This window comes from Globicephala melas, chromosome 4 (assembly GCF_963455315.2).
Source record: "Globicephala melas chromosome 4, mGloMel1.2, whole genome shotgun sequence".
Classification (NCBI taxonomy): domain Eukaryota; kingdom Metazoa; phylum Chordata; class Mammalia; order Artiodactyla; family Delphinidae; genus Globicephala; species Globicephala melas.
Genome location: NC_083317.1, coordinates 97,759,353 through 97,785,215, shown reverse-complemented (window position 1 = coordinate 97,785,215; position 25,863 = coordinate 97,759,353). Strand labels below are relative to the sequence as shown.

The window sequence follows — 25,863 nt, the reverse complement described above, 5'->3', positions numbered from 1 at the left end:
TAGAGGATTGGGAAATTATTGCTCATATATTACACAGTATGCAGTATTTGGTTGTTTTTCAAAATCTTTGGAAAATTCCTATGCTTCCAAAATACATGATTACTCATTTTAAACCTCTGATTTCTTCCCAAAGTCTGATTTCAGACTCCGAAGGTATTCTTTGCCTAAAGCTGCTGGCTGACTCTACAGAATATAATAAGTGTAGGTCATAAAACACAATTCAATATTGAAGTCATAAAATTTGAAAGAGAACAAAAATTATTACTGAACTTATCCATTATTTCAAATTCAAGAAGGGTATGTAGAAGTACATAAAATCACTAATGGCAGCGTCTTCATAGTATTACTTTTTCAGGTTGGAGTGTGCTGCTAGTTTCTTGAAAGTATCAGTGTAATGCTTTTCAAAGGCCAACATTGGGGAAGCTATTCAACGTCTATAAATTGAATTTACATGACATTGCCTTTGGGCAGAGCTTGTAATAGATGAGCTATTCATTCTGGTCTTGCTAGCTCTGTTGTAAGTTCTATCTTATTTTTGTTTCTAGCATTTAAAAAATAGTATTATATAATTATATTTCTATATGCCATATATTTAACAATATAGTATGTAAAATTTAAAAATTGTAAATCTTGAGGAATTTCACCAGTTTAATGTTTTATTCCTAAGACAGGAAGAAATTAAACAGATTCAAGATCTTACATTTGAGAAGGGCTAAGGCAACATTTGGGAACCTTAGTATTCTCTCCAGTTTTAGTAAATTTGTCATTCTAACAAAATTTGTTCATTTTCCAAATAGGGGAAGGCAAGAAAATTATAGTCAAGAGATACAGCCAATTTATAAAAATAGATGACTTTAAATTAATAATGTTCAGGATCCTAGAGCAAATTTTTCATTTAAATCTCTTTACAAATTGAATTCAATATTTTTTAATTTGCAAGAGAAATCAACACTTAAGATGATGAATTTTAAATAATATTTTAAAAATATATAACTAGGTGTGGTGATGGATGTTAACTAGACATTGTAGTGCTCATTTCAAATAAATGCATATATAAAATCATTATATTGTACCTCTGAAACTAATATGATGCTGTATGTCAATTATACTCAATTAAAAATAAGTAAATAAAATTTTAAATGGCGTTTCGGTATTAATAAATGAGTTTTAACCTTTTCATGTGAAAATTGCTGAAATCAACTATCTTTTTTTCTCTATAGGAAACTTCACTCTTTGTCTCTGCCTTTTGGCTATCACCTAATTAGCACACAGGCTTCCTGCATGCCACCTATACCTGCCTGTTACAAGGGATAAAGGAAGCTACATTCAAGGTATTCTGTCTTTTTGAGGATTCTGTGAGAGATGTTTTTATAACTCCTTTTTACAAGATTTTGCTAATGACCTGGTGGCAATTGTTAGCAGATTAACAAGGTAAGCCTGTGGCTAAACGCTTAACAAAGCAATTGAAACCCCACTCAATGTGTCTTGGTGCCTTGCTTTGGTCTGTCTCTAAGCTGCCACGTGGGTAACTTTGAACTATTTAAGGAGTTAGAGGAGAGTAAAGGGGAAAGTAGATGATTAGATGAAAAGTAAAATGCTTTTCAATAACAGAAACCACACCATCAGCACCACTGGTAAATACTTTGTGAACGCACTCTGATAATGGAGGAAAATGATTTAGAAGGTTCTACTTGCCACCGATGTGTAGCTAAAGAAACAGAAATTATCATTTCAAACTTCTGTAACCTTCTAAAGCAGGACCCTCCAACATACCCTAAAGTCTTCCAAATTCTAAGATGGCACAAGAAATTATTTTGAATTTGTTGCTTAATGTTTATTATAGCTAACATATTAATTTTAGAAAGTAGTTTAGTTCCATAGAATGTTAGAATGAATGGAAGGGGACTGTGAGACTCAGAAGTGAAGCGAACTTCCCCAATCTGCTGCTGCCTGGTTCAGGCAGCTTTTCACTAGCTCACTGCCTTCAGTAACTCAGACACTTCAGATAAGCAGATGGACCACAGAAAAGATCAGTGGCCAATGAAACATACATCTTTAAATGTTCCCCTCTAAACGTATAGTTTGTTGGAGTCCTTTGTATTAAAGAGGTGTTTGGTTTATCCATGACCATTTTCTAGAATTGGTATTTTAATTTTATATGTTATATGTAGGTATTTATAGTAATTTCTTAATCGTCATGAGACATGGCCGGTCATATTTATGATGTATCTAATGCTGAGTCCTGGGTCAGATATTCTATATTCAGTTTCAGAACTGTTCCTAAAGGAAATCATAACTTGCTTCATAAACATTCTTTATGCTCTAGTTTCCAGGAACATTTTGAGTCAAAATAAAGAGACTATCAATGTTTTTACTTAGAAATAAAGTAAAGCAAATTTTCAAATAAGAAGAATTGAGTTACCTCAGGATTAAGTTCAGCTTAAATTAAAATTGTGAAATAGAAACATTTGTCTTGTGTTATTCTGCTCCTTCTCTAGTTCAACTCCAAATCCTGGCATCCAACATCCTAATGATTGCCTTTAGTTTCCCAGAATCCTTGCCTTTGACTGTGCCCTTCACTCCTCACCACCCACCCATGTACATATAATACATTGGACTTTCCTTCTTGAAGACAAAGTATACTAATCTAAAATAATCCTTCCACAGTCTTGAGAGAAAGTTCAAGATGGCTGTGTAGAAGATCTTGAATTCGCCTCCTCCCATGGACACACATATGGAACAAGTCCCTCTGAAAAAGACTTGAAAACTAGCTGAACAGCTCCTCCACAACAAAGGATAAAAGAGCCACATCGAGACAGGTAGGAGAGGGAGAGATACATCTCACCAGAAACCCCACCCCCTGCACAGAGAGCCCCAATCTGTAGGGATCTCACAAATATGGAGCTTTTCCCTGAGAAATGAAGTGCTCATGCACCACATCAGGCACCCTAACCCCTGGGACCTGCACCAGAGAGAAGAGCCCCCCAAACGTCTGGCTGTGAAAACAAATGGGGCTTACATCCAGGAGACCCAAAGGGCTGTAGGGAACTGAGATTCCACTCTTAAAGGGCTTGTGTGCAAACTAACGTTCCCAGGGACCCAGCGCAAAAGCAGCAACTTGAAAAGCTTGTAGGCTGAATGTGAAGGAGGTTCATTTGCTAATCTTAAAGCATTAGGGTCAGGGGCCTGACCCCCCACTCTCTGTTTTTGCACCCTCCCTCTACCTTGCTAGCACCACAGGCATGTGCAATCACAGCCCTCTGCAGCTTCCCCACTAAAGCCTGAGGGTGTGTCCCTTGCCTATGCTCTCCCACTCCCTTGCAAAAAACAGCGGGTGCTCCCCAACCCTGTGCTCTCTCACTGCCTCGATAAAGCTGGTGGGCATGCCTTGACCCTGCACTCCCCTGCTGCCTCGCTAAAGCTGTAGGCAGACGTGATTCACACAGGAAACGATCCTTGATTGCCTGGCTCTGGTAGCTGGAGCTTGCATTTCTGGGCCCCACAGGACTGAAACAATTGGAGAGACAATTCTTGGCAGGCTACCAGTCCCAGGGCACTGCACAGACATCAGACTGAAACACACCCCAAGTCTGCCTGTGAAAAAGGCCTGTTTACTTGTCCCAGAGCGTCAGCTTGTGGGTCAGGCTTCATGTTTGCCACACATCTAGAGGCTACAGAGGAGCTCTCAGGAATGAGGCAGGAGGAGCCATCTTTCCGTTCTCCCTTGGCCTCACTACAGCTCACTAGTACGTCCCAGAAAGGAGCTTATACACTCATCTAAAGCCCCAATTTTTGCAACTGTAACCCATGGGACACTTCCAGATCACCTGGTCTGGAGGCCAGCAGGGCTTACAAATGAGGTGCCATTCATAAGACTGTGTATGTTGGCATACTTTAAAAAATGCTGCCTGAGTGTCTGGCTTCCAACAGGCTGGCTGAGATTTCTCCTTTCCACACATGCTCAACAAATGGGACCTATCAAGAATAAATAAGGCTACTCAGACAATCAAAATGTTTGAGAGAAAACCAAGAGCTAGGACAAGGTTGAGCTAGAAACGTTCGTCTCCTATACAAGGCCAATCCTTAAGACTGGGAAAGGTAGTTGTTGCACCTAATACATAAAAACCAAGCAAAATGAGGAAACAGAGGAATATGTTCCAAAAGAAATAATAAGATAAAACCTCAGAAAAAGGACTGAAATGGAGATAAGTAATCTACCTGATAAAGAGTTCAAAGTACTGGTCATAAAAATGCTCACCAAACTGGAGGGAAGAATGGATGAGAACAACAACAGTGAGAACTTCAACAAAGAGACAGAAAATGTAAGGAAGTACCAAACAGAAGTCACAAAACTGACGAAAACAACAACCGAACTGAAAAAGTACACTAGAGGGCTTCAACAGCTGACTAGATGAAGCAAAGAACAGAAACAGCAACCTGGAAGACAGGGTAGTGGAACTAACTTAAATGGAGCAGCACCCTCCCCAAAAAAGAAAGAAATTTAAAAATTGAAGATAGCCTAATGGACCTATGGGACAACATCAAGTGGAATAACATTTGCATTATAGGGGTTGGAGAAGGAGAAGAGAGAGAGAGAAAGGGGGCAGAAAACTTATTTGAAAAAAATAATTGTTGAAAACTTCCTTAACCTGGGGAAGGAAACAGATATGCTGGTCTAGGAATCACAGAGAGTTCCAAATAAGATGAAACCAAAGAAATCCACACCAAGACACATTATAATTAAGATATAGTAAGTTAATGATAAAGATAAAAATACTTATTACATCCAAGGAAACCCCCATAAGACTATCAGCAGATTTTTCAGCAGAAACTTTGCAGGCCAGAAGAGAGTAGCATGATATATTCAAAGTGCTGAAATAAAAAAACTTCCAAGCAGAATACCTTACCTAGCAAATTTATCATCCAGAATTGAAGGAGAGACAGAGTTTTTCAGACAAGCAAAGCTAAAGGAGTTAATAATCACTAAACTGACCTTACAAGAACTTTTAAAGGGGATTCTTTAAGCTGAAAAGAAAGGGCACTAATTCATAACAAGAAAACATGTGAAAGTAAAACTCTCACTGGTAAAGGTAAATATATAGTAAAGATAGTAGATTAATCATATAAAGCTAGTATGACGTTTAAAAGAGAAAAGTTATAACAATAACAATAACTACAATAATTAGTTAAGGGATATACAGTGAAATGTGACATCAAAAACAAAATGTGTTGGAAGAGAGTAAAAATGTGGAGTTTTAGAATATGTTCAAACTTGCTATCAACTTATGAAAGACTGATATATATATATATATATATCAGTATATACACACACATACACAAGCACAGGCTGTCATATGTGAGCCTCAAAGTAAAAAACCTATACACACAAAAAAATTAGAAAGGAATCTTAGCATAACACTAAAGAAAGTCATCCAACCACAAAGGAATAGAGCAAAAGAAGAACAAAACAGAGAGGAACTTCAAAATAGAAAACAATTAACAAAATGGCAATAAGTACATAACTATCAATAATTACTTTAAATATAAATGGACCAAATGCTCCAATCAAAGCACAAAGTGGCTGAATGATTAAAAAACAAAAAAAGATCCATCTAACTGCTGCCTACAAGTGACTCATTTCAGATGTAAGGACACACAGACTCAAAGTTAACAGATGGAAAAAGATGTTTTATGCAAATGGAAACTAAAAGAAAGCTGGGGTAGCTATAATTACATCAGACAAAATAGAGTTTAAAAGAAAGGCTGTACTGAAAGACAAAGATGGGCATTGCATAATGATAAAGTGGTCAATTGAATAAGAAGATATAACATATGTAAATATTTATGCACCTAAATCAGAGCACCTAAGTATATAAAGTAAATATTAACAAACCTAAAGGGCAAAATTGACAGCAATACAATAAGAATAGAGGACTTTAATACCCCCTTATATCGATGGATAGATCATCCAGGCTGATAATCTATAAGGAAACATTTGCCTTAAATGACACATTAGACCAGATGAATTTAATAGATGTATAGAGAACATTTCATCCAAAAGCAGCAAAGTGCATATTCTTCTCAAATGTACATGGAACACTCTTTAGGATAGATTATATTTTAGGCCACAAAACAAGTCTCAATATATTTAAGAAGATCATTTCAAGCATTTTTTCCAACCATAATAATTTGAAAGCAGAAACCAATTACAAGGAGAAAAGTGCAAAAACTCACAAATATGTGGAGATTAAACAACATGCTACTGAACAACCAATACGTCAATGAAGAAATCAAAGGAGAAACTTAAAAAAATACCTTAAGACAAATGAATATGGAAATACAACATACTAAAATCTATGTAATGCAGCAAAAGCAGTTCTAAGAGGGAAGTTCATAGTGATACAGACCTACCTCAGCTAACAAAAATCTCAAATAAATGAACAACTTTATACCTAAAGGAACTAGAAAAAGAAAAACAAATGAAGCCCAAAGTTAGTAGAAGGAAGGAAATAATAAAGATTAGAGCAGAAATAAATTAAACAGAAACTAAAAAAACAATTTAAAAAAATCAGTAAAACTAAAAGCTGGTTCTTTGAAAAGATAAACAAAATTGACAAACCTTTAGCAAGACTCACTAAGAAAAAAAATAGGCCAAAATAAATAAAATCAAAAATGAAAGACGAGAAATTACAAATGATACCACAATAAACAAAGGATCATAAGAAACTACTACAAGCAACTATATGCCATTAAAATGGACAACCTAGAAGAAATGGATAAATTCCTAGAAACATACAATCTTCCAAGACTGAATCATGAAGAAATAGAAGATCTGAATAGATTGATTACTAGTAAGGAGAATGAAACAGTAATCAAAAACCTTTCAAAAAACAAAGTCCAGGACTAGGCAGTTTCACTGATGAATTCTACCAAACATTCAAAAAAGATTTAATACCTATCCTTCTCAAATTCTTTGAAAAAATTGAATAGGAGGGAATGTTTCCAAAATCATTTTACAAGGCCAGCATTACTCTGATACCTAAAATGGACAAGGACACCACAAAGGAAGAAAATTATAGGCCAATATGCCTGATGAACATAGATGTAAACATCTTCAACAAAATACTAGCAAACTGAATTCAACAATACATAAAAAGGATCATACATCATGATCAAGTGGGATTTATTCCAGGGAAGCAAGGATGATTCAACATCTGCAAATCAATCAACATGATACAAAATGGAGGATAAAAATCATATGATCATCTCAATAGATGCAGAAAAAGCATTTGACAAAATTCAAAACCCATTTATGGTTAAAAAAATCAGTCTCAATAAAGTAGGTATAGAGGGAACATTCCTAAACATACACATGGCAAGCCCACAGCTAACATCATACTGAAAGGTGAAAAGCTTTCAGCTCTAAAATCCAGAACAAGAGAAGTGTGCCCACTCTTGCCACTTTTATTCAACATAATATTGGAAGTCCTAGTCACAGCAATTAGGTTAGAAAAGGAAATAAAAGGCATCCATACTGGAAAGGAAGAGGTAAAACTGTCACTATTTGTGGATGACATGATTTTATATGTAGAAAACCCTGAAGACTCTACCAAAAAAACTGTTAGAACTAATAAGCAAATCCAGCTAAGTTATAGAGAACAAAATCAGTATACAAATATTGGTTGCATTTCTATACTCTAAAATAAGTTATCAGAAAGAGAAATTAAGAAAATAGTACCATTTACGATTGCACTGAATACCTACAAATAAAGTTAACCAAAAAGATAAGAATAGATAAAAATAAAGATAAAAATGTTAACGATGTTAACATTTAACATTGTTAAAATGTCTGTATTACCCAAAGCTATCTACAGATTCATTGCAATCTCTATCAAAATTCCATGGCACTTTTTTTTTTTTTTTTTTTTTTTTGCGGTACATGGGCCTCTCACTGTTGTGGCCTCTCCTGTTGTGGAGCACAGGCTCTGGACTCACAGGCCCAGTGGCCATGGCTCACAGGCCCAGCTGCTCCGCGGCATGTGGGATCTTCCCGGACAGGGGCACGAACCCATGTCCCCTGCCTTGGCAGGCAGACTCTCAACCACTGTGCCACCAGGGAAGCCCCCATGGCACTTTTTACAGAAATAGAGCAATTGTAAAATTTGTATGGACTACAAAGGATCCGAGATAGCCAAAGCAATCTTGAGAAACAAGAACAAAGCTGGAGGCACCATGCTCCCTGATTTCAAACTGTATTGCAAAGCTATAGTAATCAAAGCAGTATGGTATTGGCATATAAACAGATACATAGATCAATAGAACAGAATAGAGACCTCAGACATAAACCCATGCATATATGATAAATTAATTTGTGACAAAGGACTAAGGATACACAATGGGGAAAAACAGTTTCTTAAGTAATGGTGTTGGGAAAATTGGACAGCAACACACAAAAGTATGAAACTAGATCACTATCTTACACCATATACAGGAATTAGGTCAAAATGGATTAAAGATTCGAATGTAAGACCTGAAACCATAAACCTTCTAGAAGAAAACATAAGTGACATTGGTCTTGGCGGTGATTTTTTGGGTATGACTCCAAAAGCAAAGGCAACATAAGCAAAAATAAACAAGTGGAACTACATCAAACTAAAAAGTTTCTGCCCAGTAAAGGACACCATCAACAAAAGAAAAAGGCAACCTATGGAATGGGAGAAAGTATTTGCCAATCATATATATGATAAGAGGTTAATATTGAAAATATATAAGGAACTCATACAAGTCAAGAGCAGAAGAAAATCCAATTAAAAAATGGGCAGAGGACCAGAACAGACACTTTTCCAAAGAAGACATACAGATGGGCAACAGGCACATGAAAAGATGCTGAACATCACTAATCATCAGGGAAATGCACATCAAAATCAAAATAAGATACCATCCTACACCTGTTACAATGGCTTTATCAAAAAGACAAGAAATAGCAAGTATTGGTGAGGATGTGGAGAAAAGGGACGCTTGTGTACTGTTGGTGGAATGTAAATTGGTGCAGCCACTATGGAAAACAGTTTGGAGGTTCCTCAAAAAGTTAAAAATAGAACTACCATATGATCCAGCAATTCTACTCATGGGTATTTGTCCAAAGGAAATAAAAACATTAACTCAAAATATCTCTGCAACCCCACTATAATTGCAGTATTATTTATAATAGCCAAGATATGGAAATAATCTAAGTGTGCATTGATAGATGAATGGATAAAGAAGATGTGGTATCATATGCAATGGAATACTACTAAGCCCTAACAAAGAATGAAAACTTGCCATTTGTGACAACATTGATGGACCTTGAGGGTATTAGGCTAAGTGAAATAAACCAGACAGAGAAAGACAAATACCACGTGATTTCACTTACACATGGACTCTAAGAAATAAAACAAATGAACAAACAAAACAGAAAAAAAAACCAAACTCATGATACAGAGAACAGATTGGTAGCTGCCAGAGCAGAAGTGGGTGGCAGGTGAGGCAAATGAGTAAAGAGGATAAAGAGGTACAAACTTGCAGTTATAAAATAAATAAGTCATGGGGATATAATGTACAGTATGATGACTGTAGTCAATATTGTATTATTTATTTGAAAATCACAAAGGGAATAAATCTTAAACGTTCTCATCAAACGAAGAAAAAAAAGTTTGTAACTTTGTATGGTGATGGATGATAATTAGACTTATTGCAGTGACCATTTCACAGTATATATAAATATAACATCATTATGTTGTACACGTGAACCTAATATAATATTATATGTCAATTAAACCTCAAAATTTTACATGAAATTAACACTGTTTATTAATTGAAAATATTAATAAAGCTAAAAGTCAAGCAAACAGAAAACAAAGTAGCGACAATAATAATTTCTGAAAAAAATTTTCACTAACAACTCCTTCATTTAGCACAGCAACTATTTCCACTTTTGCGTGTTACCATCTATTTCTGATCTGCATAGTTATATTTTATTTAATTAAAATTATAAAACAGCATATTGTTTTATATAATGCTTTTTAATTACCACCACATTTATAATATTTTGGTTTCCTATATAGTCTTAATCATTATACTTTTAAATGTCTACCTATCTATCCTATTCAATGATGTAACATGTACTTAGCTGGTCTCCTATATTTGGACATTTGGATAGCTTTTTTTAAAAATAATTAACAGTGAGTATTTTATAAATGCTGTATTTGGTTTTTTGTTTGTTTTCACATCTGCTAATTATATTTTTTAAGGATAAATTCGCAGGAATGCTATTTCTGAGACAGCGTATAAACAACTTCGTAGTCTGAATAGTTATACTAATTTTTATGTGCGTTAGCAGAATTTTTCATTCAACATCACATAATTTCAGAAAATATGCTAATTAAGTTTGGCTTGTGTGATGTATTTGTTATTCTAGCACAAGTGATAAGTAAATTTAGGTTTATGAGATGGGGAAGAGTTGGATTAAAGGAATGCCAGAAAAAAGGCGATATGTGACTAGGAATTGTATTATGATGATGAGAGTTTCCTGTTGAAAGCATGAGAAAAACATTCATGGACTAGGGACAGAATGATAGTCACAAACAGGTATAGGCAAAATGTAAATAGCAAGAAAAAAATGAAACAAGAAACAGTTTCAATTAACATTAGTTTTCTTTGTAGTAAGCACATTGTTGATCTTAGATGGAGAATGATGCCTGGAAGCCAAAGATGGCTCCATCTTCAACAGGAGATCAGGATAAGGGTTTGAAAAGAAATGGGACAAGAAACCTCAATTTTTAAAAATGCAAAAAAAAAAAGAAACAAATTCTTTCTCAAAATACCCATTACTTTCCTTTCCTTTTCCTCAGGTAATTACTTAATCGAAGGAAAGCAAATTGGATATATTAATTAATAGAAAGATGTTAAAGAATGAATTATTAACTTATTATTCCTCCCAAGAATTTTGTGGGAAAATGTGTTAAAGGACTGAACTCTAAAGGCATAATCCTAGACAGCCTGGTAAAAAGAGGAGTGATAATTGTGGATAGAAAAGTTTGGCTTTTCACTATTTACTTCCTGATTCTCCTGCCCAATTATGAAGGAGCTTAGGAAAAATTAAAAGGTGACTCAAGATGCCTAATGCCTGGGTACAAATCCCATTTAAGTCACAAACTATCTATAAGGTCAAGGGTAAGTCAGGAACCATTAATTCTCTCATTTGTCAAATGGAAGAGATAATCATATCTGTCCTATCTAGCTTAGAGGAAATTGCTTCAGAGAGAATAAACCCACAGGATTCAAGAGATTAGCAAAACTTTAGCCTTCATTTAGATAAAATTGAAAGCTGTAGTGGTACTTGTCATTGTCCACCAAATTTGTTTGTACATTTCTGGAAAACTGTAGTTGATTTTTAAAATTAGCTTCAGCTACCCAATTAAAACTGATAGTTTTCCGATTATAATTATCGATTGAGTTTCTTTCCTTTAATTGTTGAGAGGGGGTAAATTATGACTTCAAAACAGAGGAGTTTTCTTGTAATACACCAATTTCAACCAGATTTCTAATTCTTGGGTTGTAACTTATGGACTAACGTTTTCATTATGCTTTAAATCTCAATAATTTTTGAAGTAGTTACTATGTGCAAGACACAATGCAGTGAGGGCAGCAGAAGGTGAAGATTTGATGATGAATGAATCTTGGACCCTTCTGTGAAGAGCTTGCAGCTGTGGTGTTATTTGTCTAAAGGCTCAACTGAAGCTCTGGTTGGAAATTAAATTTCTCAAGGAGACACAAAGCAAGGAAAGAAGAGGCCTCGTGATGTAATCAAGATATTTCTAACGAATGCCTCTTAGACAAGGCAACTGGGACAGGTTAATCAATAGAGTCAGTTACAGCTGGGAAAAATAAATGATGCATAAACATCTTAAAACACATAAATCTACTTTCCTTTAATTCTCTCTTGATGCAGGGTCAAGGTTTTTGCTTTGTGTGCGGATCTATTGTTGGTTGGAGCTCACCTTCGTCTGTTAAGCCATAGAGCATCATTCAGATTCCAGTTTTAGCTTTGTTGAGTGGTGCAAGAGCTTAAAGACACATGCATGGTAAGGTCACTCAATGTAAAATATGTCTAGATTTGAAAAATATTTTTCTTGGCCTTGTTTTTCACCTAATTTGACTGCAAATTTTCTTTAAGCTACCAACCATTATGAAGCTTTTCCAAACCACTCATATTAATTTTCATAGAAACAACTCTTTTTTTACTCTCATATCTCATTAGTTTATATAACATTTGATTAAATTACATGATAAAAACAGCAAGTGTAATTGCATAAACAGTTTTTAGAATAAACTATTTGTCTCTACTGACTGAGCATATAGGTCAGTAAGTATACACAGATGGATTGGAGGTTCACTTTTTTGTGCCAGTAGCCTTCAGCCCTGAAGTGTGGTGGGGAAGGAACCCATTTACAGAGAGAGGAAGAGTCTCCTCTAATCCTGTGAATTAGTTACCTGGAGTTAAGGGCTTCTACTGTACATTCAAAGGCTAGTGAGATAAAAGGAGGAATTGGTGATTAAGAACAAGGTATGTGAGAGAAGTAACAGTGAAAGCAAAGGTGTTGGGAAGAGAGTACTTTGAAGAGAGAGGGGAGTCTTTCTGATTGAGTTACAGAGAGGTCAAGTAAAGTTAACTGATTAGGGTTGGGGTGGAAGATTGCAGTACTTGGGGAATAAATGGGTGATAGATAATTAAGGGGAGAGAAATAGTAAGAGTGGACTCTGCTTTTGTTATGTTTGGCTGAGAAGGAAGATAGATTGGGTGGAGTTTGAGGAAGAAATTAGGTTGAGAAGAAGTTTGGTTTTGGAGTTTGGGGTTTTGTTTTTGGATTACCATACACTTAAAAATTTTAGAAAGGAGCTAGTAGAGAGGAGTAGGTTAAGAATGTAAAGGGCTACATTTAAATATATTGGAATATATGGAACATGATTTCTTAAGGCAGTGCCCTATTATAGATCATTTTGCATTTTAGAGGCTCAATAAATTATGGAATGAATGGTCTTCAGAGTTACCAGAAAGAAGAACATTGAAAACACTGTCTGGCTAAAGGAAAAAGAAATTTGCTTGAGGACGTAAGGTAGTGTGTGCTTATATTAATTCACTTGGATTAAATGTGTACACCTGAAAAAATGGGCATGGTTGTCTGATAATATCTCAAGTAGAGAACCTGTAAAAATGTCTACTTATTTAAGAAAAGAAACTAACTCTGCTTTGAAAAGAGTAATTTGTCCATTGAAACCTGTTAGGTATCACTATCAGATATTGTGTTTACTAAGAAGCTTATGGCATATGCAAATATTTTATAATGTTAAATGGAAAAGGTAGAACATAAAATTGTACAAACAATATGATTATAACCATGTTAAAATACTTATAGAAAAGGTAATTTGTTATATCTTACTACTTTTGAGTGATTAAATGAAGCAGTGGGGTGGGGGGGGAGCAGATATTTTTACTTACTCCTGAAAACCTATTTATTCTTTTCAGGATAATTATGCTTTTGACTCATTTGCAGTTTTTAACATTATTGAGCATATCCCCTGATCATAAGATCTGTTTCTCTACAAGGAGTGAGTTGATAGCACAACATGCAAAAAGAGGGCAAAATCCCTAGCACTAGGCTACGGGGCCACACATTTCCCCTCCCTCTTCTCTCTCCCATTGGCAATCAGTTAAGTGCACTCTCCCACTGAGTGACTTCAAATGTGACTTCAGTATCCCTCTCAACATTTGCCTCTAACGATGGTGCCTAACACTGTGCCTGGTACATAGTAAACACTGAATATATTTTTATTGAGTGAGTGAATAAACCTGGCACACAAGATGGAATCTATTTTCGATCTCTGCCATGTGTCAAAGTAAATAACAGAGGGATTCACAAGATAAATGTTAAAGAGAGACATAGGAAAGAGAGAAAAAATTCGAGAAAAAAATGTAAGGTAAAATTTATCTGATTTTAATTGCAGGACAACTTTCTGAGTAGGGAAGCATTAGAAGAAATCACAAAGGAAAACAAATAGATTGGATTACTCAAAAATCAAAACTATTGTATTTTAAGCAATTTTTAAAAACTTAAAAGCAAACAGAATATTTGCATAGATTAAATAATTGCATGAATGACATAGATTTAACAACTTTAAGTTATATAATTATATGTATATTGTTAAAAAACACTAGGATAATTTAAAATTGCAAAGTTTATAAACAGAAGGTAAACAACCAGTAAATATGTAAGAAAATGTTTAATCTCAGCGATCAAAGAAATGAAAACAATGCTAATAATCTCATAACTAATAAAATAAGTTTTTTAAAATGTTTACATTAAGATTGGCATATTGTGGTAAAAATATTTTTGAAAGCAATACAGATAGATCAAGCACTGTAAAATATGCCTTCATGCCTTTTGATTTGGTAATTTCCCTTCTAGGAATACATCCATGGAAAGCAATCTAGAACACATGAGAACATTTTTGCATACAAAGATAATCATTACAAAGCTAGTTATTGTAGAAAAAAATAGAAACAATCTAAACACTGAACTATTGGGAAATAGTTAAATTCTGGTATAAATGGTATATAAAAATATTAACCAGCCATTAAAACTTGTTGTTCTAACTTGGAATCCTCAGAAAGGGACCTTGAAAAAAGGATTTGTGTGCAAGAGTGTCATTAGGAAGAATTCCTATGAAAAATCAATATAATTTCAGGAAGGATGGCAAACATGCAGCCCCATAGAAAGTAGTTTTGCTCAATCTACTTTATTCAGACTACCAATTTAAATTTTAACGTCATCCAGCAACACCCTCACAGACACACCCAGAAATAATATTTAATCAAAATCTGTGCACCCTGTGGTCCAATTTTGTTAACACATATAATTAACCATCACATGGAGGATGAAGAAGAAAGGAATCAAAGACAGTTCTCTGTGTTCTACCTTAGATCCCTGTGTGAACAGGTCCATAATTTCTGAAGAGAGTATGGAAAGAAAGGCAGACTTGAGGTACCGGTGAGAAGTTTAGTGCTGGACATGTTTTGTGGAGCATATATGGGTCATCCAATTGTAAATATACTGCTTTGGATTTGGATTGGAGATACAGAATTGACAGTGGTCAGTATATAAGCTTTAGAAGGAGAGGATGAAATTCCCCAGAGAAAGTGTGTATAAAAAGAAAGGGTAGAGGGTGAAGGATGGAACCCAGGAGGATTATAAATATGAAAGGACAGGAGAAAGTCAAAGTCACAGAGGCAAGATAACAGAATGAGACCAGGAACCCAAGGCAGGAGTTTCAAGAATGAAGAAGAGGAAAACTATCATCCACTGCCAAGAGGTCAAATATGGTAAATACTGAAAAACGTCCAACAAAAATAGCAAATAGGAGGTTTGTGTTATCTCCAGGGAGAAAACCTTACAGAGGTGGGATGGATTGAGAAGTGCCAATGCAGAGGAGGTAGAGACATGAAACATATACTTACGCTGTCAGCAGCTTAGATTGATGGAAAGTGAAGAGATGACTCAGAATGGAAATAGGTTAAAGAATATTCTTCTAAAATGCTGAAGGGAAGATCAGGGATGGGAAGAGGAAAGACAGGGAACAAGGTCCCTGAAGAAGAATGAGATCAGAAAGAAATAAGATCCAGAGTACATGGAAAGTTTGGTTTCAGACATGCTGGTATTACTGCCCATTCTTTTCTGGTCCAAATAAACACATGGAAGTTTGTCATTGCAATATTAAATTGCATTCTATCATAGGTGATGGATAAAAATTTCTGTAGTTTAGATGTTACCTTTATATATAAGCTTAGGACAGTGCTTAGTTTCATAATTTCAAAAAATATCTTTATCCAAATGGAATAATATATTTGAAATTACTGTGTAAACTCTAAAGAACTATATAACTGCCAACAGTAAAGTCACTGGGAGCGATTTGAAAGAAACGTAATTTCTGTTCTTTATTCTCTACCTAAATAATAATAATATGTCCCAGGGCATATGTTTCTTTTGTAAGAGGTTCACAAAATTCCACTTTCTTGCCTTTCTTTCTTTTTATCTTTTTTTTCTTTTTAAAATACCTCCCAAAGATCTCCTTTGCTTTCTATCTTATGGTCCAGTTTTTTCCTGCACTGCTCTAATGATCTTTTCATAGTTCTCTATTTTGCTAATTTCTGCCCCCTTGAATCAATCCTGGACCTGTAGCCTAAATTTAATTTTCCTCAAACACTGATTGCTACTTCACTATTCTAGTCAAAATCCTGCAATAGCTCCCCAATTTCCCTGCATTAAACGCAGAATAAAGTTTGTATTTCTTAGCCTGGAATTCAAGGCACTCCATAATCTGGTCTCCACTTTTCTCTTCAACCTTCTCTGTAACTTCTACCTAGTACCTACCTATCTTCTAACCCTTCAAATTGATATGTTTTGTTTCTTGAAGTCATCTAGATGGACTGTATATTTTTATAAGGGTAGTGTATTTCCCAACTTTCAGAAGCACTGTTCACACTGCAACGTGGTTGGTGCCCACTAGTGTTGTACAGCTTACAACCTGCATAAATGGAAGCGACGGCCCCTGTCTCAGAGCAGAAATATTATTCCAACCTCTGAACTCCAATTATATCATGACCTGCAGCTGGATTTCCCTCTCTATTCTTCTGTAAACCTACATATCGAGAAATTATAACTAGTTCAAATTCAAACCCAGTATTTAAAATCTTCCGTCAGCTAACTTCTCTGTAACCATCTTACCTTATCCTCAACATGAATTCTCCATTATGAGTGGGCTGTTGTCTACCATCAGGTCTCTACATATATGAATGCCCACCTCGGAGCCATTTCATTCTTTTTCCTTCAACCCTCACTCTTTCCCACCCTCTTCCAACAATGACAATCCATCTTTTATGAAATAAAATAGTTTTCACCATCTCTATAAACTTTCAATGATTGTTCTACTCCACAATCATCCTTTCTTTCCTGAATTAATATTAAGGTTATAATATGTGCTGTAATATTTAGCACTTGGTTAAAATCCCATCTTCCATTCATTCGTTTGTCATGCATCAAATTTTGTCAACCACCAACTAGACTATGATTCTTCAGTGGTTGAAACTTTGACTTTTATAACATTTATATCCCTTAAGCATAATACACAGTCATATAATATTTGCTTGTTGATTTGATATTTTCACTAAAATTTAAAAATGATAAAGCTAACCCTTATGTTTGTCTGTAGAGTCTTAAAAAGTTAATTTGTAATTTGCAGTGTAATTTCGTAGGGTTTTTTATTTTACTGTCCAGCATGCTTCTTTTGTCTTTGAGTTCCATTAGGAAACTATGCTTTTGTTTCTGTATCTGGTATGACTTTATGAAACCCAAGAAGAGCCAATGGTTTTCTTTCCTGGAGTTTGTGACCTGAGGCTGCTGGTGCCTTTCTTGACTGCCAAGGGAAAAATATCTCCTTAAATAATGAAGACAAAGAAATATAGAAGGAGTACAGAGATGGAGAGAGAGAACTGTAATGAAATTCTTTGAGCCCATAAATCCTTTTATATTTGAGGTTTGCTGCATCCCTGGACTGGCCGTTTATATGAGTCAATAAATTCCCCATTTAGGAACTAAGCCACTTTGAATTGGGAGGGTTTCTGTTATTTTGCAACTGAGAGACCTGACTCTTACATTTGTAATATATAAACTTAAGAATGCTAAAATATGGGCTTCATTAGGAAAAAGGGAGTCATGCCAGAATATTGAAGAGGATCAAAGTATTGTAAAATACACCTACTATTAAAAAAAAATTGAAGCTAGCGTATAATGAAGAAACTTGGGAAAGGAAGTGTATGAATTATACTTGAACTATAACATTTATACATCTTTTTGTTCATAATGTTTTCTTAAGTATCTCTGTCAACATCTGTCAACAAAACTATATCCAAGTAGGCGAAGGGGTTTGAATTAGTATCTTTCTTATAGATATTTTAACCATTTATACTATTGGTATTCTTCAGAGATTAACCCTTTGCCCAAAACATAGAAAAATCATTGCTATGACTGAGTTTGAATTATTTTACAACATGTTTATAACCTTTTATTATCCATTTAATTCAAGGGTAGTGATGACTACATTTATTTGAACTAGCCATAGGCTTGAAGGTAGAGCGCATTCTTTGGGTTGTATTACGCAAGGTACTTTTAGAGAATAGACGATCTTATTCCTTCGTCCTTTATTCAGTTATACTTGGCACTCAGAAGCCTAGCTTTTGCATTGCATGTACATGCTTAAAGAGGAGCTTCTAGGAGTTCTCTTTTCACCAAACTGTGGGCAGAAAATGACATACTGTGCAGCACGTGCCAAGTAAAGAAGCAAATTTCCCACAGAATCACGAGACAGCCCCATCTGTAACTCTGGGGTAGCTGTGGTCTCATGCCAAGTCTTTGCTCTGGAGGAGTTAAATAGGAATCTTTCCCAGAACTTCTGAGAATAGTCATGTCAGTTGAAGGTCCTGGTGCCAAGTATCTGATAACCACTGGCCTAGACTCATAGGAGTCCTTTCTACCTAGCAGCTGCCTGGCTTGCTGCAGTTCACTTAAGAGAGGCCATGTTGCTCTTTGACAAAGCAGTGTCTTAATCTGGAAGACTAGGACCCACTTGGATAATCCTGAGATTAGTAACAACTTAAATTATGTTGTATTTACCCTATTGGTAGAGTTGTGAAAACTTCTTACGCATTTTAGAAAGATTTCCACTTAAAATGTGTTGAAATAGAAAATTTTGTGTGGAAATTATAGTTGTCCGACATCTGAGAAAAAAATAGCTGGGCTAATTTTCTCTCCTTGGTGATTGATGAGATACGAATCACCAGATAGGCATTTCTATATTGAATTTGTATTGCAAGCTGAAAAACTAAACCAGTGTTAAATTTGATAATCTTCAGGGAGCAATTATGTCATTTTGAGGTGAGGCAGTAAATAACCTATTTTACATACTTCTAATACTAATCTTCTGTTGTGACTGACCAGAGACTGCCTAGTTCACCTAGGAATAAACTGGGGCACTGAGAAAAAGCAGTAGAAGGTGTGAAATTTTAGAGACAAGGGCCTGATAGAAAATACTGTTTCTTAGGGTGGCCCTTGAGGGAATAGTGCTTTACTGTTGCAAGCATGCCTAAAGGGCTTCTTCCTTTTGTTTATTTCTTTTAGCGCCTATGTACTCATCTGTGTTAGTATTAATAAATTACTCTTTGCTTAAGCACTTAATGTAAGAGCCTATTTTCCCCGTAGCCTGGAACAACGCCACCACTATCACAAGATGAAATAAGCATGAAAGATTGAGGAGTGCCTTGGTGAAGCAACATTCTGCTTTATTTTCTTTGCTCTTCAGATAATGACTCTGGGGAAGGAAGAGAAACTCCAGAACTACTTTGTTCTCTTCAAAGACTGAGCCTCAGGAGAAAAAGTAAGAAGACAAGACACCTTTCAGGCTGAAGGGCCACAAAACACGCCAGCCCTGTGCCTTTATTTTATTATATTGATGATACTGAGTTCAAAAATTACTTACTTTAAAAAAAAAAACAGTTATGAGTAGTCGATAGAAGAAAACTAATGGTAGTGTTTAAATCAAACTTTAGTTTGTTCATATACATTCTCAGTTACGTTTCCCCTTGAAGAGTGCACAATTTTAATGCACAGGAGGAAAAAAAAGCAAATGAAAAACCTCTAGATTCTCATCACGCAATCAAATAAATAAAAGAGTGTGTCTTCATAATTGTTGGACATACACAGATGAGTAAAAAATTGCTGAGATTTACTGTTAGTTGATGTGCTAGTTTCCAGTAAAAAAAAACAAACAAATATGAACCCTTGCACTATCAGTAAGTACAATGTGGAGTGAAATTAAGTGGCTGGTGATGTAGTTTGAGAGGAGCACGTAGACCATGGAAGGGAGAAAAGGAAAGAGAAGGGGAGAATTTTCTCCAGGAGCATAATCTTTCCAGGTCAGTCCCTCTTCTCCAAGCTCAGTGATGTCTAGGCTCCTGTCCTAACGATGGGCTATTCAGGTTTTCGCTTGCCCACTTCCAACCAACTGCGTACTCTGTGACCTTGAACAAGCAATTTCACCTTTCCTGCTCTTGGTTACACACCTGTTGCTATGGACTGAATGTGTGTATCCCCTCAAATTCATAAGTTGTGCCCATAACCCCCCTCGTGACTGTATTTGGAGATAGGGACTGTGAGGAGGCTCATTAAGGTCATCAGGGTGAGGTCCTAATCTGATAGTGTTGGTGCCCTTATAAGAAGAGGAAGAGACAACAGAGCCTTCTCTCTCTGCCCTGCAAGGACAGTGAGAAGGCAGCCTTTTGCAAATGCGATGTGGGCTCTCACCAGAACTGGATCTGTAGGTGCCTTGATCTTGGACTTCCCAGTCTCCGGGACTATGAGAAATGTTTGTTGTTTAAGCGACCAGTTTATGTAGTTTGTTATAGCAGCCTGAAATGACTAAGACGACTGTAAACTGAGAAAAATGAGGTATACAGATTACCTCTTATACCTTTTCAACACTAACATTTTATAACTGAAGTTAGAGGTTTGAAACAGTAATTAGATATCATATTTTGCCTCTTAGCTGAATGTATATATGTGTGTGTATATACATATGTCTCTAGATCCTTCTAGATCCTGTTGTGATTCCTTGCGATTTCTCTAAATGTCCATATTCTCTTACACACACTTGCCATCTCTGAGTAGAATGTTCAGGCTCTCAAATTGTCTCTTGTTGTTCAATCATATCTTTCCCATATTCAAACCCCATTTGCCCACTTCAATTTCAGCTGGACCAGTCAACCCTATGAGAAGCGCCATGGAAGTGTTAAAGAAGAGGATCTAGAGGCCAGAATATACGATAGCAGAAAAGCTTCAGAAGTATGGATGATCTTAGGGTAATTAATAAATATAATTGAGATATTTTAAGGTAGATATAATTATAACTAAAATGCTATTCATGCTGCTATATTTTCCTCACAATTTTTTGATGCCCATTAGGCGTATGAGCCTTGTTAACTAGAATTCCCTCAGAGTCCATGAAACAAATCTCTTCTTGCTGATTAGGTAGTTTATTTTGAATTATTGCTGGCAAGGCTTGGAGCTATGGTTACTCTTCTTTGAATCTTGAATAGATGAAAGAAATCCAATATGAGTTTTTTAAGAAATTTATACCATGAATTAACATGAAAAAATATTAGTTATAATATTAAAACTTTTATATGTGATATTAAAAACTTAATATTCTTAATAAAACCTATAATATATTATAGGACTTAATATAAGTCCTGTGATAGCAGAATTAAGTATTTTATTATCAAAAGTATTAAAAAAAAACCAGCTCCAAAGCCTTTTTTGAAATAGGTAGGAATATAAACTTTTGTGTATTTATTTACACCAACACATATTATCATTGTTTTAGTATTTGTTCGTGTGTTCTTTTTTTAACTTTGGGGGGACAAAGTGAAAGATAAATTATTGACCCTTGAGCTGGAAAGTCCGAGGGTTGGGCCAGTAGATTGAGGTGGTCAGTGTATATATCCAGAGCCCCGGCTCTGTGACTCTTTCTGTACTCCAGTATCATCTTTATTTAGAGGATGAACCTTTGTGTTGGGAATTTTCATGTAGAATAACTGCATGACTGGTTTCTGAAAGACGACTGTATGTCAGTTCATAAAGTTTTAATAGGACAGTACTTGTGCTTGCATGGAAAACTCTTGGCTACTTACTTTATGAGAGTGGGAGAGTCACGTGTTCTGGATGCCAAGGGGGGAGTCTTTCCAGTGGCTGGCTGATTCCAAAAGAAATCAGACGACGACCCCTGACATGCTCACTGAGGAGATTTTTGCACCATCATCATGCAGGTACCAGTGGCTTGAACTTTCAGATATTTAGCTGCCTGACTTCAGAGATGTTTGATATAAGACAATTTATTCTGTTCTGTTCTATTACACATTTTCCCAATGTAACACCAATAGCTACTTTACCTTCCTGTTATTGATATACTGATATTATTTCCTATATGTATACCACTTAATGAGTCAACATGAACATCCATTTTATCTCCTTTTGGAAGAAAAAAGGATCAATTATCAACCATCTCACTTAATTGCAATACATGATTGGTGGGCTTTGGCTAAACTCCATGAGGAGCATGACCAGGTCTGTTTTGCTGAATGAGTGATGAATAAATTCACAAATCTCTCAAATACTTTGATTCCCTCTTATGATCTCCAACAGTTTCTCCTGCCAGTCCTCTGAAATCCCACCAACACATTTTTTTTTTACTTAATATTTACCAGTTTGACCAGAGGGAACAGAGATACCCATTCTCTTTAATCCGTCTGATCCTACTTATATTATTATATACTTATAATAATACCTTTGTTTATATTTAAAGTACAGATTATAAAGCACATTCACATACTTCTCATCGAATCCTCATAACCACCTCAAGGTTAGCTTATGTGGTCAAATTATGCCCTCCCTTAACACCTGATTTACCTTTGCAGAATTTAGTAATTGCTTATTTAATATCTATCTGTGTGCCTTACACAGTGCTTAGCAGACAGTATCTGTTGAATCAGTACTTGCCAAAGGAATGGATGACTTGATGAATGAATGAAAGTTTCTATCCCTATTTCATAGTTGAGAAAACCGAGAATCGGAACATCTGAGTGACTTGCCTAAATTCAGAGTTCAAAATAAGTTGAGTCAGGGCTCAAACTCTTTTGGACTTCAAGCCCTTCCTTTTTCCCAATCCAGCCGCTAGACTGCGGAGAAAATACAAAGACAAATTTATCAAACAAATAGAATTGATAGAAGCCAAATAGGAAGTATGATTGTATGTTAGTTTCCTAGCGCTGAGGAAACAAAGTACCACAAACTAGGTGGCTTATAACAATAGAAATTTAGTTTCTCACAGTTCTGGGGGCCATAAGTACGAATCAAGGTGTCAGACGGCTTGGGTCTTTCTTGGGAGCTCAGAGGGAGGATCTGTTCTAGGGCTGTCTCCTCGCTTCTGGTGGTTGACAGCATTCCTTGGCGTTCCTTGGTTTGCAGCTGTATCTCTCCAATTTCTACCTTTGTCTTTACACGGCTTTCTATTCTATGCGTCTGGTATCCTTTGTTCTTCTTATAAGGACACCAGTGGTTGGATTTAGAGCCCACTCTAATCCAGTATGACCTCATCTTAACTTGTATCTTAATTACATCTCCACAGACCCTATTTCCAAGTTAGATCACATACACAGGTACCAGGGGTTAGGATGTCAGCATGTCTTTCAGGAGAACACAATTTAAACCACAACAGATGATTTTTTAAAAATGGGACTAATATGTGACTAATTTAAATATGGTTGAATTATTTCCACAAGTAACACTTGCCATAGGACTAAGGTTATAACTTTATTAAATCACTTAGTGCAACATTTCCTCAAGTGTGTTTTTTAAACTAGTCTGTGGGATAATAGGAGGTACTGCTTGGGGGGGGGGGAAAGGGTCTTATTATTAAATAGTTTTAGGAAACAGTAGGTCAAAGAAAGTTAAATGGCTGTACAGGCTATTTACAGTACTCCTCGGAGGCTTTAATATGCCAGAGTACATTGGGAAGATGTAGTACATTTCCCAAACTGATATGATGACAGACCATTTTTTAACTTGAGTGCTGTCCCAGGGAACACCATTTATGAGACCCTGACTTCACAGGTAACATTATTTTGTAACTATCTGTTTACAAATTTGTCTCAGTAGGTTGTAAGCTTCTGAAAGGCAGAATCCATATTTCACTAATTTTTGAATCCTCAGAACATGCTTAGCATCTGACAGCTATAGGGCCATGCGGTTGTATAGGACAGCGGTCCCCAACCATTTTGGCACCAGGGACCGGTTTCGTGGAAGACAGTTTTTCCACGGACCTGGGGGTGAGGGGGATGGTTTCTGGATGATTCAAGCACATTACATTTATTGTGCACTTTATTTCTATTATTATTACATTGTAATATATAATGAAATAATTATACAACTCACCATAATGCAGAATCAATGGGAGCCCTGAACTTGTTTTCACTTGCCACTCACTGATAGGGTTTTGATATGAGTCTGCAAGCAATTGATTTATTATGGTCTCTGTGCAGTCAAACCTCTTTGCTAATGATGATCTGTATTTGCAGCTGCTCCCCAGTGCTAGCATCACCGCCTCATCTCTACCTCAAATCATCAGGCATTAGATTCCCATGAGAAGAACACAACCTAGATTCCTCACATGCTTAGGGTTCGTGCTCCTGTGAGAATGTGATGCCGCCACTGATCTGACAGGAGGCTGAGCTCAGGCAGTAATGCGAGCGAAGGGGAGTGGCTGTAAAAACAGATGAAGCTTTGCTCACTCACCTGCCACTCACCTCCTGAAGCTTCACTCACCTGCCACTCACCTCCTGCTGTGCGGCCTGGTTTCTAACAGGCCACGGACTGGCACCGGTCTGTGCCCTGGGGGTTGGAGACCCCTGGTGTAGGATACAAATAAATGATGCTTACTGGACTTGTGTAACCCAACCACACTGGACACGTAGAGTGGTATTTTACCAGTGAGGATTTCTTTTAGCTATGTCACAAATCCTGGCCACTCTTCCCTGACCATAAAGGGGTTACTTTTTTCTCAGATAATAAGAAATTTGGGAGGAGGCAGTCCAGAACTGATGCACAGCTGCTCAAAAGGAATCATCAAAGACACGGATCATCTTGTTTCAGTCTTCTGTAATAGGAGGTTTCCTCTCAATGTTGCAGGATGGCTGCTTCATAGCCAGCCTCCACTTCTGGGCGCCAGGCAGGAAGGAAAAGTCTGTTTTCCTTCTCTCTCTCCTTCCTTCCTTCCTTCCTTCTCTCCCTCCCTCCCTCCCTTCCTCCCTCCCTCCCTCCCTTCTTTCCTTCCTTCCTTCTTTCTTGCTCTTCCTCCATCTCCCTCCTTCCTCCCCCACCCCTCTCTTTCCCTTTTTGTTCTTTTAACAAATTTTTGGGCAAGCCCCCCAAAATGGGATCCCATTGGCAAAGAAGAATGAGAGAAGGGCTTTGCAGTAGCAAGGTCTTGAATCCCGTGCAATATAGGTTTGTTTGTCACTGTTGTTATTGTTAACAGTACTGGAGTTGCGACTGGTGCTGACCTATTTATAGAAAAGAAAAGGTTTTTGTAATTTAAATATTTTTATATTTTAAATTCCATAAAGAAGAAATTTGTTTCAATAATCACTTAAGCTGTTAGGTTATATAACCTCCTAGTAATAAACTATTTTGATGGGAGAGAAAAATGTGTTGGAGAGTGTCCCAGGAATTCTGGACACAGAATAGTAGGCTAATTGAGTGCTTATGCAGTCATTGGATAAACTCACAATTCAACTGAACAAGAAATTAAATATATAACCTCAAAATATTTCATGATTCATTGCATTGGGAAACCAGTATTAACTTATTGCATCCTATTGATTCAGCATGATAAATAGAGCATTTTAATGGGGACTTTGATTCCATAGTGATTCAGTTTCCAACATTTGTAGAAATTTTGTATCAGCCAGCAGAACAGCTAGCAATCTTGAGCCATGCTGGTATGTTTGCTTTTCAAAGTTGGTGCCCTTTCCCTCTTAGATACAGCCATACTCAATTAAAATCATGCAATGTTGGCTAAGTAACAGGGCAGCAACCAAGATTGAAGTTGTGGAGAAAAATTCCAAAGCTTGTCTGAATAATAAGAAGCAGGAACTCAAAATTA

The 25,863-nt window shown here is 36.3% G+C and overlaps 1 long non-coding RNA gene across 1 annotated transcript in view; it reads left to right on the top strand.

Moving 5' to 3' along the window:
- LOC132597261 (uncharacterized) overlaps nt 1-25,863 on the top strand; it is a 125,027-nt gene that overhangs the window by 2,727 nt on the left and 96,437 nt on the right. Inside the window, exons 2-7 of the long non-coding RNA XR_011377429.1 lie at nt 1,221-1,331; nt 2,668-2,819; nt 11,990-12,122; nt 13,050-13,154; nt 19,450-19,524; nt 20,897-21,004. This is a non-coding gene — a long non-coding RNA (uncharacterized lncRNA). The remainder of the gene's footprint in view (nt 1-1,220; nt 1,332-2,667; nt 2,820-11,989; nt 12,123-13,049; nt 13,155-19,449; nt 19,525-20,896; nt 21,005-25,863) is intronic.